This window comes from Canis lupus, chromosome 10, assembly GCF_003254725.2.
Source record: "Canis lupus dingo isolate Sandy chromosome 10, ASM325472v2, whole genome shotgun sequence".
Classification (NCBI taxonomy): Eukaryota; Metazoa; Chordata; class Mammalia; order Carnivora; family Canidae; genus Canis; species Canis lupus.
The window spans coordinates 61,008,303-61,019,791 of NC_064252.1; the positions used below are offsets into that span (position 1 = coordinate 61,008,303).

The 11,489-nt window shown below is 47.1% G+C and overlaps 1 long non-coding RNA gene across 1 annotated transcript; it reads left to right on the forward strand.

The window, feature by feature from the left end:
• The first annotated feature begins 212 nt into the window (after nucleotides 1-212).
• Nucleotides 213-6,728, forward strand: LOC112672923 (uncharacterized). Its single transcript, XR_007413635.1, has 5 exons — nucleotides 213-462; nucleotides 751-963; nucleotides 3,699-3,859; nucleotides 4,613-4,883; nucleotides 5,189-6,728. It is a non-coding gene; the product is annotated as an uncharacterized LOC112672923 (long non-coding RNA).
• Nucleotides 6,729-11,489: the final 4,761 nt, after the last annotated feature.

Here is an 11,489-nt window from a genome sequence, read left to right on the forward strand (position 1 = left end):
GCAGAGCTGGGGTAGGGCCGAGCTGACCCGCACACAGAGAGCATCACCCTCAATCCTCAGCCCTGCCCACCTCCGTGTCTGGTGCACCCAACCCCCAGTATCGTGGTCACTCCTCTGGGTTACTGTTGGAGGGGCTGCTCAGAGGCAAGTACATCGCCTGGGTGGGGTTCAACACATCACCCACCGTCTCCAGGGTCACAATAGGGAGCATGACTCAAGGGAACGAGACAGGGGAGAGAGAGCCCTGACATAGGAGTAAAAACCAACCAAACTGTCGGATATAGAATCAGAGTGAGGAGCACAGCTGTAGGCAAGCACCTGTCTGGAAGGGCTCAGAGCATCTGAGGTAGTATCAGAGCTCAGAGTTTCAGAACCGAGGAGAAAACTATTGCTACAAAAGGAGAGGCAGATGTGGAAAATTTCCTCCTCCTTGGGGCAGGGGTTGTGAGGAGCAGATCTAAGGTAATACAAGAGAACAGGCCTTCTCCTGAGTCCAAACCAGAAGTCATCCTTACTCACTGCAACAGGGGCACCCCACAAACAGCATGGGGCTTCCACTCGGGGGAACTGGGCTTTCATTTTGACTGGGCCACTGATTAGCGGTGTGACCCTGGACAAGCCACTCCACCTCTCTGGGCCGCATTTCCTCATTTATAAAATGAGTGGGTTGAGCTAGAGAGAGATGGTTAGCTTACTACATAGGCCTTTTTAGCCCTACCATTCAAAGACATCATTCATTTCCCGTCATAGCCATAGTGTGACAGCCTTTGAGGTTTCCCTTCCTCCATCGAGACCAACGGCCAGACAGAGACAGCAAGCGCACGCCTGAGAATCCAGAAGCATTCTGGGAAATGGTGTAAGCAAAGCATCGGAGGCATTTATCAAGAAAATCTGAATATCAACCGTCAAGCCCCAGGCCGAGGGGAGCTGGGAATATTTCAGGGCACATTAACCACTGTTGTGGTAAGTAATTATGCACACTGACTTTGAGTCTGTTTCAACGGTCACAACTCAGAGTGTAATTCCTGCACTGTTTCCAGGGAGGGAGGGAGGGAGGGACCCTGAGCAAGTGCTAACGAGTCTTCCTAGAGTCTGAACGGTGGACTGGTAATAGCTGGCATTTCAAAAATGTAGCCTTTTGTTTCCTGAAAAACTGCTTAAAAGCATTCAACTCCCCCATCTCTGATCCTTCTCTGAGAAAGGAAACAATAAATATGATTTCAATCCATTGTGTTAATATCAGGATGCACACACAGAAGTCTCTGGATCCAGCATTGAGCAAAAATCCATCTGTGATGCCAATCCTGACAACAGACAGAAAGAGGACATTAACACTTTCGGGTCTCTCGAGAAGTAAGAGTTCAGTGGTCACTTGTCCTAAATACGTGAGTGGAAAAAAGATCTTACATATAGGAGCAGTATATTATTTGAAAACAAAAACTGATAAAAAGTGTAATAGAATAACGACATATTTGAACGTGTGTTTTGCCCGAAAATAATTTATCTCTGCAGAGACACCCCTCACCGTGAGACTGCTAGCCTAACTGATCTAAATTCCCATTTGCTCAAAACTTTATCCGTGGCCCAATTAAAATCTCTGCTGGCAAACACTATGAGAGATGTCAGAGCAATTTTCATAAAAGAGTAAAAGAAAATCACACCGAATTTTCAACAATCTATTAGTTGGCACGAAGGCAAAGAGGGATCTAGGTGGACTCTACTGAGGAGTGCGTATTCAAAGGATTATCTTTCTCATCATCAAAATTTGGCCTTCTTTGATTAGAGAGTTCATCCAAGCAAGCAAGCAATCAATCATGATCATTTACCTGAAACCTAATAGAGAAAACAGTTAATGTTACAATTTTTTGGAGTTAGAGATTAGGCATACAATATAAGGCCCAGCCACTCAAAGTGTGGCCTCATACCGGAGCATCTCAGCATCACCTGGGAGCCTGTTAGAAATGAAGAGTCTCAGGTTCCACCTGGCCTACTAAATTAGAATCTGCATCATAACAAAGTCCCAGGTTGGAGTGATTCATATCTTTTTTTTTTTAATTTATTCATGATAGTCACACACAGAGAGACAGAGAGGCAGAGACACAGGCAGAGGGAGAAGCAGGCTCCATGCACCAGGAGCCCGATGTGGGATTCGATCCCGGGTCTCCAGGATCACGCCCCGGGCCAAAGGCAGGTGCCAAACCGCTGCGCCACCCAGGGATCCCGATTCATATCTTTATTAAGGTTTGAGACGCTTAAGTAGTATATATGGATTTAAGAAACTAAAAGCAGGTGTGTGTGTGTGTGTGTGTGTGTGTGTGTGTGTTAGGGGGAAGGTGTGGATATGTGTGTGGGGGGGGTGTTGGAAAAACAGTGTCAGGTGCAGAGTGTAAATGTAGAATTGGGATTTTTGAAACCATCCAGTTTATTCCAGAGCCCAATGCTCCTAGCCACTCAGCTGTTCTGCCTGAGAGATCATCTCTATGGTGAATCACATACCCAGTCTCTACTAGAATATCTCCAGTGAGAGGCACCTCATTCATTCTCACCAGCAACCCATTCTGTTTTCAGTAGTTAGCCCATTTTCAAAGATTGGGACCGATTTACATGTTGTGACAAGATGATACCTTGAAGTTCTAGATCTTTCTGTAAGATGTACAAACGTCCCTGTCTTTCCTCCAGTCTTTCAAGTACCTGGAGATGGCTCTTGTGACTGGTCTTAAACTGGACTGCCCTTTGCAAGGATATGACCGGCAGCTCCAGGCCATGGTCACCAAAGAGAAATCCTCTGTCGGACTAGCTGTGTGACCTTGGCCACATTACAAAAGCTACTAAATCTTCGTGTGTCGGTTTTCTTGTCTCTTTTTTTTTTTATTGGCATTCAATTTGCCGGTTTTCTTGTCTCTAAAATAGGGTAAAAGGATAGCACCTGTCTCATGAGTTTCGTGAAGATCAGATAAAATAATCCACACGATGCCCCTAGTCAATGCTTGACAACACACAGCAAGTGTTCAACAGATGCCACCTATTATTATTCCCAACTTAAATACTCTTTGTTCAAAAAAAAAAAAAAAAGCATGAGGGAAAAGATGTAGTTTAATTGCCTCTTTAAGAGGATAGAACTCAAGTCAGCCAAAAGAGCATCCTGAGCGACTAGGCTCTAAAAGCACAAAGTATCAGAGTCGAAAATGATGAAATAGGGCAGCCCGGGTGGCTCAGCGATATAGCACCGCCTTCAGCCCAGGGCCTGATCCTGGAGACGCAGGATCGAGTCCCACGTCGGGCTCCCTGCATGGAGCCTGCTTCTCCCTCTGCCTGTGTCTCTGCCTCTCTCTCATGAATAAATAAAATTTTAAAAAAGAAAATGCTGAAATAGAACACAGTAAATGGTTCGGTCCGACTAGAATGGAAGGTGTGTAGACTAATCAGAGAAAAAGCTAGAATGGTAAGTGAAAGACAGTTGATATTTTCCAAAAGCAAGACTCAGAAGGGACGGTTGGGAGCTGGGCGACCTGAGACCCGCCCCGGCACCACTGTAACTGAAGTAGAGCCTAAGCAGTGGCTCGGAGGATCGGACAGGGCTCTGACGTCAGGAGGCAGCGACGTGCACTCTGTATTAGCTTGAACCATACGCCGTTATCGACATTACACTGCTCTTAACCTAGAAGAACAACAGTTTTGTTTGCTTTAACCTCACACAGGTCTCTTCCTCACCTTTAATGTGTAAGGTGTGGAGCAGGAGCAGGGGAGTGCAGGGAGGCAGATCCGTCCTCTGCACCCCATGTCCCCCCAACCCAGGCTTCCTCAGAAGTGGAGCGAGCCCATGTCAAAGAGAGCTGGAGGCACAGGCATCACACGTCAGGTAAACAGAAGGTGTTGTTACTTTCTGGGTGTCCCAGACCCCTGGCACCACAGTGGTCAGAAGCAGCTTTAGCGCCCAGATCCACTTTCCAGAAGCATCCATAGTTCACTGCTGACATCGGCAACCTAAGAACTTTCTTACCCCCTGCTGGACTCCAAGACTCTCGCCCAGCCTTGCCACGTTAGCTTTGCATACAGCATTTGCAATCATTTAGATGAAAACTAAATCCAAAACAAATCAGCTCCTTCTGATGGCCTGAATGGACAGTTTAGGAAAAGGCAAAAGGGAAGAGATTTATTAGAAAGGGGGGAAAAATACTAACAAGATATTTCAGAATAACAGCAGCTGCACCGCACTTCCAGTCTGTGAGGGCCTCGTTTGGGCCCACTTCGGTAACGACGGGAAACCGCTGCTCTCCCTTCCCCAGGCATATGTTTCAAGCGCCCTGCAAATGATTTCATGTTGGATCGAGCTTCATTACTCACAGTTCATATTTGGTCTAAATTACAGTAAATGTTATTTCAAGGTTTACAAGTTAATTATTATAGTATAGTATTTACTCCATTATATAGTAATTACTGCAGTATCTAACGCCTAAAGGGTTTTCCCCCCGTATATGAAGGACGCAGAATATTTTAGAGTTTTTTCAAGCAGAACGGGGCTCACTGGGGTGTGTGTGCGAGTGTGCATGTTGGGCGGGGGCTGGGAAGACAGTACCCAGAGATTTGCCTGCAAATGCCTACATTCTTGCAGATGCAGGGCCACCAGCAGCTGAGCTCCGAGCTCGCTGTAGCCGCCCCAGGAAGCAGCACGTCCTGCTCGCAGGGGCTAGAGAGACGGCGCAGACTCCCACCGACGGGCACGATGCCCACCTCACCTCCAGCAGGCCCCAACTGTACCGCGCCGGACAGTTGTGACCTACCCTTGTGACCTACCGAGGAACAAAGATTAGGTTTGCTCATCTGTGAGAGGCAGCTGCCCGAGAGACCTCGTTTGCAATCTGGCTCCCCTCTTTTGGCTCCTGGTGAGAGTTTAAATGGTCTCCTATATACGCTCTCTCCCCCAGCACCCCACACCCTTGCCTCAGAAGGGTCAGCCATGTGACACCAGATAGCCCCCTGCTCTGGGCTACATTTACACCTCTTTGCTCCATTCCAGCCTCACCCTTTGTTCTGGCTGCCAAACCCAAAATGGATTCCATAAGTATCCTGCTTCCCAAATGTTGGTCCAAATGGCAGCGTGCAGGTCTGGGAACCCTAGGGGCCTGACAGGCAGTTGAGCTGAATGACAGGCCTGGGATCAAACCACATTTTTGTCCTCTGACTGCAGCCAAGCATCTTGGGCTAGTCAGGGACAGCCTCCTCTTGCGATGTCCTCTCCTCCACGGAAGCCTGACCGCTGTGACCTTGATAAATGCTGAGCAGATGGAAAAGGAGACTTTGGCAATCACAGAAGCATCGTGTCCCCTGATTCTGGCACCCCCGCGGGAGGAAAGAAGCCGATCAGAGACTTGGTGTGTCGATGTGCACCGAGTGAGCACCTACTGTGTGTCTGGGACTGAGGCTGGCACAGCCGGAGAGAAAGGGTGGGCATTTCTAGCACATGCTTTCTTCCACTGCAGAGGATTCCACACCTCAGCCCCTCTTCACGTCGGGGGAGGCAGAGACAGGGGAAGTGAAGGGGGGGAAACTGCTAGTATGTTTTCTCCTAAAGTGCTCTTGACACATTTTCCTGTTGGCAGGTGGTGGCAAAAACCTACAACTGGAAGGTTTAAGTAAAAATGGAGCACACAGATGGGTGTCCGGTTTTTAGGTGGCTGCTCCCGTGCTGAAACACGCGGCTTACCCTTCTCCAACCGGCTTAAAATGGGCTCTAGCAACTGTTCAAGGGCCAAACACTTGGCACTCGCCAGGGTACTTGCCCCTGATCTTTCTCATCGCCCTGGCCCTCTCCTTAATTGCTATGGCAGCAGCTGGCTCCTCCCCAGCCAGCACACCCCCTCCCTTGGCTTCCCACCCTCCCCGTCTTTGCAAAATGGACATCTTGGCACCTCTATGTGTCCTGCTTTAAACCCACTAGTGATTTCCATTACTCATGGCACAGGTCCCACTTCCCTGAATGGCTAAGCACACCTCATATGGCTGGGCTCTTCCTCCCCCTCCCGCCTTCCCTCATCATTTTCTGTTCTCAAGTTTTTAAGGTCTAGCCACTCAGGCCTCTGTTTAGTCCCTGGACCCTGCTTGTGCCCTTTCCCACCTCTGGAAACTTACTTATGCTGCTCCTACCACCTTCCCCACCCCACTCCTCTCTGACCTCCTTCCAGCGGCCCTCTCTGACCTGCCTGTCCTTCAGACCCAGCTCAGGGATCTTCCCGGACATCTAGAACTCGGGCGGTTCCCTGTTCCGACCCCTCCAATGGCTCACATAAATTCTCACTCTTAACACTCATCATACCCTGTTGTATGCAGGTGTTAAATACCTTGCTGCTCGGACCAGAAGCTCTGTGAGGGCAGAGATCACATCTGTCCTGCTCATTGCCAGCAACTAATAAAGTGATGGCCAATGGTTTTGCTGTGTCAATGACAATGACATGTTTACTGAAAGAAAGCATTCTTGAGTGAATCCCAAAAATGCTTAGTGAGAAAGGTAGGCGGTTTAGTGTATCGACTGAGTGGAGAAACCTGGTAATAATAATAATAATGAGAGTTAATACATATTGAGCCCTCACTGTCTGCCAAACACCATACGTATTTTTTACATTTCACAACAATATGATATGAGATAGGCACTCTTATTCAAACTCTTTAACAGAAGGAGAAAACAGGTGCAAGGAGGGTAAGCAAAATGCCTACAGGTGCCCAACTCATACGGGGTGGAGCCATGATACAATCCCAAGCAGTTGATCTAGCTCGAGTGCACACGTGGAGCCACTCTGCTAGGCTGCCTCTTGCTGAGCTGGACATGGCTGAGAGTAGAGGGCATCAGGCACACGGTAGTCCTTTCCCCCCTTCTCCTACTGCCTCTCCACGAACAAACCCTTGCTGTAATGAACATATATTTAATGGGAAAAGAGAATAAAGCATATCAGCTCCTTAGTCACTCCATACACACTCTTTCACTACCTGTCACATCTTTATAATATAGTCAAAGCATTTTCAGCAGCAGAGATAATTTAAAAAAAAAGAAAGAAAGAAACAAGTTTGGGCAGAACAAATGGTTATCACAGAGGAGGACTTGTATTGGTCCCCACCAGTCCTGTAAGTGCCAAACTCAAGCCTGGGACCTCTGGGAAGAAAGAGTCTCCTCCTTTTCTCCTTGAAAGGGTGTCCTCACCATTCCCTGCTCCTTCTACACCCCTCCCCACAAGTGCATGCTCACAGGAGATACATACACATAGGCTTAGACTAGAGAAGAGCTAATAAAACTCAATAGGAATTTCATCAGAAGGTAAAACCCCCAGCAGAGTTTTAGCATCCAGGTAAGCCCAGCCACCAGATTTCAGAGAGCAGACGGGGGCTTGAGTTAAGAAGAATCCGTGAGACCATCCCTGGCCCTGGGGTCCTCCCTTCCTTGCTTGCCTCTAATGCCACCACCTTGGATTCCCAGCACAGGCCTCATCCATCCCGTCCCCATCTATTTGCCTCATTCTTTTTTTCCATGGATGTGACCATTCTAGCAAACTCTGGAAGATTTCTGCCCTGTAAGACTTAATCCCATGAAGAGTTTTCATTCATAAATGTTAAATACAAATAAATAATTTTTTTCCCAAGCACTTTACTTAGCTGCCAGTTAATCAAGTTTCTTTCCGTACTTCACCTTCTTTCATCTGTGTGGCAACAAATAATCATTTCTACTGTCGACTGTAACTATTTATGTGGACATCATGGAGTTAGCCAAGCCACTGGTTATCTTAGGAGGATGCAGTGTGTCCCTCTTCCTGTGGTGCCAGTTGCTGTTTTTATTGACTCCAGGCTGAGCTACCTCCAGTCTACAGTAATCTGAAGTGGTCCTGACCTTGATAAACCAATGGGAAGAGATTATACTTCAGAGTCACAGTTCCCGTAGGTGTAATCCTGGCCTCAGCGTTCCCAAACGCCATACTTTACACAGCTGGGATAAGATGGAAAGAATATAGAATGTGCTCTCCATAACATTTGATACAGAACAAGCAGCATTCAAGGAACAGTCACTATGATTATTTACGATGATTTTTACTTATGGCACTATAAAGCCAGCTCAAATGACATACGCTATTCTTCTATCCAAGGCCTGCTACTATCAAGTCCTTTAGGATATAGAGGGAGAGCAGATTTCTTAAATGTTTTTCCTGATATCATTGGTGTCAAAGATCATCACGGTTGGGCTTTAAAGGATGGTTTGAAAGAAAAATCAGGGTATGTGTTGCCCCCAGTCTCAACAACAAAATCCATGAAGTCTGACTCTCTTCTCTAGGCTTAATTAGGCTACATCAAAAGAGTTCTTCCCAGCCACTCCACTGTGGGGATAAATTCCATTAGTGACCCTGCTAAAGCAGATGTCCTTGGGAACACTTCCTCCTGACATAACCCCCTGTCCTATATCTGACATGTGTCCCTGTGAGACACGGCATCCTCCTGAAGCTGCAGCATCCCGAGCTGACGGGAGAGCTCTGACCTATGACCATCGGCGTACAGTTGAACTAGGCTTTTATTTTTATGTTATTTCACAATCTATTTAAACTTTCCCAATTTAAATGGAAGAAAGAAGGTAAGTAATATTAACGCCTACGGTTAATATTTTCTTTTACTGCTTAAAACTACAAATCCTGTGGAATACAAAAAAAAGGAGGAAATACTGGCACCGGTTATTTTTACCTTCCACTTCAACTTCTTTTGTTCAAGTGCAGACACAGGACATGGAACACTTTTCTGTTTTGTGGGTGGTAGATTTTTTTCTACTTTACCAGGACCCAAATTATCTCCAAGTCCTTAGATCCATTAGCCTAATTAATATTAAGAACATATGCATATGCAAATAAGTCCCTCTTTGCCATATATTTCACTTTATAAGACAGGTTGAAGGGTGGTTGGGTGAGTCAATCAAATGTCATAAATTGGCTATGCATAAGAGCTCATTAATATTAATTGGGGCGTGGGCATTGTGCAGTAGCCCATGCCTCCATTAGAGATGGGCCCCTTGCTTTAATTGTTCCAAAGATTTTGAAAACCAAAGCCTCTGACCTGATTTAAATATGTAATCCTCCCCCCCCCCAACCCCCAGGTAGTCTACTGAGCAGCATCAGAAAGGTATTAAAAAAAAAAATACAGAGCAGACCTTTTCTAAGACAGATGGCACACAATGAGGTTAGAAAAAGTATCTTGAGATCCAACCTGCAAGAACAAAAAAAAATTGCTTGCATTGTTGTTTTCATTATCTTGCTTCTGTCATTTCATGAGCTTTGTATCTCGCAAGGAAAGAAAGAAGGGAGAAAAACTGTGAAATTAATCTTTTGTGCATGGCCTGATAAAGAAGAGACATGCTCAGACAAAAGATAGACTGAGAGAAGGTACGGTGATTGATGACTAAAGTAAAGGTGTCAGAAGAGTATTATGTAAATTACTGGAGGCACACACCATTTCAGAGAGAACGAGAGGGAGAGCGGGCAGGGGGAGCGAGGGAGAGGGAGAAGGCGGCGGAGGGAGGGAGGTACTGAGAGCGGAAAAAGGATCGCAGAGGCGATGTCACCAAAGAACTGGTCCCCAAACACCCATTTCTTGCCATCTTTCATCTCCTCCGACAAGCTCACCTCACATTCTCTCTGGGTTGCGCGCTCTAACAAAGCGGGTGGGGGTGGGGGGAGAACTGTCAACATTAGCATGATGCTAGCCAAGGCAAGGTGTAGGGAAAGCAGTGTCTGAAGTGAGATCATCAAGGAGGGAAGTTTCCGTTAACGGGGACAGGGAGCCTGCCGGCGAGTGCATGTGTCTGCGTGGAACACGCCGCGCGAGTGGGGCGGGAGTCGGCCGGCCTCATTCTTCACGCCGGGGATGGGCTGTCAAGAGGCCTGTGTCCTCCTCCCCGGTCTCGGGCTCGATGTGCCACAGCTGTGCCGGGCGCACGACACGACCACTGTACAAAGGCAGGTGGCGAGAGACGCAAAAGGCCGGGGCCAGCAGTCCCGTTACAAAAATCTTGATGTAAGGAAATGAAGGCAAGTCTTGAAAATTGCCTCCGTCCTCCGGGCTGGGAGGGCTGCAAGGGAATGGAAGGACTGTACTCCCTTATGCGAATGGGCTTTGCCTCCGTGACCCTCGCGTGCAGGCTGGTCTGCGCCTCCCCTTACGTGAGGTGCACCTACAGTGTTCAAATATCTCATGCTTAGAAGTCCGGCCCTGGGATCTATGGGTTTCTAAAAGAAAAACAAAACAAAGCAAAACAAAACCTTCCAAATTCTTGCAATCCGTACAGGAGACGGCAAGGCTGGTGTTCAGGGAGAGCTCACCAGACAGGTTGCTCACAGCCAGCTCCCTTCCGACTCGCAGTAACATCTGTCCCCATTGGTTGGGGCCTGCATGGTACTGGTGGCTAAATATTTTAAACGTCACCCCCTTTGAAAAGTCCAGAGATGAAGCTAATGTCTAGGCCCTCCACACAGGCCCTCTCTTTTCAGTGTGAAGGTAAAAAAAAGGGAATAAAATGAATCTCTATACGTTAAAGCATAGAGGGCCTCCAAGCACTATAAAGATTATGGTAAAACCTCGACCCTCCCTGAAATCCAAAATGCAATTATTTAATTAAAGAATAGATAAAAGAAAACCTAAAGCAGATCTACGTGCAAATCCTGATTTTTCCCATTTTGATGGTTTTGAAAATCTTTGAAATAGCGAACGACTGGGAGAATGAAGGAGGTCTCGGGATGGAGATAAAAAGGGCTAAATCGACACCTAGAAGTTGTTCTACAAAATATTCCTATTGGGGATGTTAACACCCAAAAGTAGAGTCCCCGCCCGCAATCCCCAGCCCCAGAGCTGTCTCTTCCTCCTCTCTCCACCCGACCATTCATTCAGGTGTGTGGCCATGGCCGCACACCGCTTCCTTCAAGTATTTCACAGTCAATATTCCTTGAGCCCTTCCGTGTGCCAGATTCTCTGCCGGGGGTGGGGATACAAAATTGAACAGGAGATAACCAGCTCCTCCAGACCAACTCCTCTAGCTCATAGTATTCACTTCAATGGTCAGGGCAGCATTTGCTGGGATCAGGCCTTGCTTATTTAAATTGAATTACAAAAAATGGGGCTTAGCCAGAGAGCCACCTGGGCATGGAGGCTGTGCTAAGCCGGTCACTGTCCTCGAGAAGGCAAAAGATACAGGGGAACGATGTCTGTCTGCTTTCATCCTTACATGATTTACCTTTGTCTTTCTTTAGGGATCCTTTGGTCACATGGAACAAACCTTCATTCAAAGAAACTCGAGAGAGAGATTTTATTACAGGAGGCACCAGAGAACCCAAAAGGGAGAAGTCTCTTTGGGCCTCAAGAGATAACAGAACTGTGGCCTGGAGAAGCATCAAACTCCAATCTCTTATTGTCTCCATATTTACATCTCCGTCTTATGTGGGTGGCCCATGAGATACTGATCATGCTTCTCACTT